General features: G+C 48.3%; 1 long non-coding RNA gene across 1 annotated transcript; it reads left to right on the forward strand.

Moving 5' to 3' along the window:
- Positions 1–1,439: 1,439 nt before the first annotated feature.
- On the forward strand, positions 1,440–2,521 carry LOC129468014 (uncharacterized). The gene is made up of 2 exons (XR_008652527.2): positions 1,440–1,626; positions 1,868–2,521. It is a non-coding gene; the product is annotated as an uncharacterized lncRNA (long non-coding RNA).
- Positions 2,522–2,743: the final 222 nt, after the last annotated feature.

The following is a 2,743-nucleotide window of genomic DNA, read 5'->3' on the forward strand; positions in this document are numbered from 1 at the left end:
CCATTTAACACTCCCATTCTAGCCGTCAAAAAACCCAATGGCAAGTTCCGTCTCGCCCAAGACCTTAGACTCATTAATGAGGCTGTCAGGCCCATCCATCCTCTAGTTCCCAACCCCTATACTCTTATCCTGCATCCCACCTAACGCCACCCATTTCTCTGTAGTAGGTCTCAAAGATGCCTTTTGTACCATTCCCCTCTCCCCTCAATCACAAAACCTCTTTGCTTTCACTTGGACTGACCCAGATACTCAACAATCCCATCAGTTAACATGGACAGTACTCCCTCAAGGATTTCGAGACAGTCCCCTTATCTTCGGCCAAACCCTCGCCTCCGACCTAAAACTACTCCATCTTCCTCAGTCCACCCTTTTACAGTCTTCCACGTTCTCTTCTCTGGCTTCCCATCTTCTGCATCACCTCACTGTCATCCACCAATAAACCCTCCTCCCAGCCATACTATCTCTTCACCGTCAAAGAATCATATAACCTAAACAGACAGACACGCACCAACTTTATCAGCCACACTCGGTGCTCCATTAATGCTTCCACAGTTAATCTTCCCCTTCCCAAACTTTCCATGATAGAAAATGGGTTAGACCCCCTCTTCCACATGTTTCATTTTGCCATCTGCTTTCCACACCAACAAACCAACACAGCCTGCAAAACCGAATGGCCCCAAAATTATAGTTGTCCATGGTCAAGCTGTGTCATGCAGTGGATTTCCCAAAAAACTAGCACACATACCCCCTTTTATATTACACCACCAAACAAAATGCTATTCACATCACCAACCCCACAGACCCCATCTGGGGCCAATCCGTTACAGGAGGCATATACCCCAGTAACGCTTGGTCATACCCCACACAAATCATAACCATCTCTCAATCCCTCAAGATTGACTCACAGCAAGGCTTCTCCCAAATTATTAAACACATTGCCCAAGGACAGACCGAGCTACAATCACAACTAGACTCACAAACAAATCAAACCCCTCTACGTTCCTCTTGGTTATTCTTCTTAAACCAAGGATTACACCTATTAAATGCCTCCAAACACCCCACTTCCGATTGTTTCCTATGCACCAACCTCAACAAGCCCCCTCTTGCCACCGTTCCCTTAGCTGAGCCCATACCCACCAATAAGTCATCTACCCCCTCAAATAGTTTTATAATTTCTGATGTTCCTCTCCTTACAAACTTCAGTTTCCCCATTTGCTACAACACCAGCAGCTACCACGAGGCTTTTAACACCACATTTTGCAAACTCCTCTTTACCCGGCCCCTGTATACCGACTACATTAGTCAACTCACCTTACTCTCCTTCGCCGAAAGCTTACAAGCCTACCAATTCAATCACCCAAGATCTAACTCTCTCCAAACTAGCCACAGTCTTCCTTCCCATCATGCTCGGAATCTCCCTAACAACCTCTCCCATAGGTACAGGACTAGGAGCCGCCTCTTTAGGATACAGCGTATCCCAATTTTCAGATTTCCAAACCCAGATGCAGAGGGCCATTGAGGAAACGGCTCAGTCTCTAGCCGCCCTCCAACGACAAATCACATCTCTAGCTGGTGTCACCCTTCAAAACCGCCACGCCATCGACCTACTCACAGCCGAAAAAGGCGGTATTTGCATCTTCTTACAGGAGAACTGTTGTTATTACATTAATGAGTCCCAAGTAATCGAAACTAGCATTAGAACCTACATCAGATAAAACATAAACTATTGAATGCTAGCACTACTCCCTCCCTTTGGGAAACCCTCAAAACCCCCCTCTTAGCTTGGCTCCTTCCCTTTTTAGGCCCCCTAATGGGTATCCTTGCCTTCTGCGCACTACTCCCCTGCCTCATTAAGTTTCTCTTCCAGATCTAACCAAACATTTAACCAGCTTCTCCTCAGAAACTACCAACTTTTAGCCACCAGCGAGGATGGGACAGATTCCACAGACGGGCTCACAACCTGCTAACCCAAGCCAGTCATGACAACCGCCAACTGATTCCACAAATTTCTCAATGATCCCTGCGCTGACAGCTGGCTCATCGCCAACCTGTCCCTGCCCCTCAATTGGCTCACGGCACTGGAGGATCTATACCTACAAGGAACATTACCCCATGCACAACCCTGACAGTTCTCCCTGTGCCCCCTCCGCACAGCACCCCCCACTCAGCAGGAAGCAGCCAGATGAACCACGACGCCCATTTTCCCCCATTTAAGAAAACAAAAAGGGAGGAATGTTAGGTAACATGGGGTACCTTAAAATGGCGCCGTACCTTAAGATGGGGCCGGTTCCGGGTTCTTCTCCCCTCCTTGAACGGGCACTGTCTGAACCCGCCAAAGGAGGGCCAATCAGAAAGAAGCATCTCCCACCTTCCCTTGGGCCCGCCCCTAGCCCAATCCACCTAGGCCCAAGGGATATAAAACCCAGCACACCAGCAGCCCTCTCTCTCTTCTCTTCCTTCTCCTCTCTCTCTTCTCTTCCTTCTCCGCTCGATACCTCCAATAAAGATCTCTTGACCGCGACCGGTGTAGTTTGGTCTCCGCCTGGCCCCTTTCAAATATCATTACCACTATAGCATTACCATCACGTCTGCCACCACCGAGAAACCTAGATTGTAACATACAAAAGACATGGAGTATTCTGGGACAATGGATGGGAAATTATGTGAACAGAATCATTTACAACTATTGCCCCAGATCCAGACTCACCTGGGCATCTGTTCCCAGTCCAGGTCCCAGGTGCCT

Source organism: Symphalangus syndactylus, chromosome 18 (genome assembly GCF_028878055.3).
Source record: "Symphalangus syndactylus isolate Jambi chromosome 18, NHGRI_mSymSyn1-v2.1_pri, whole genome shotgun sequence".
Lineage (NCBI taxonomy): Eukaryota > Metazoa > Chordata > Mammalia > Primates > Hylobatidae > Symphalangus > Symphalangus syndactylus.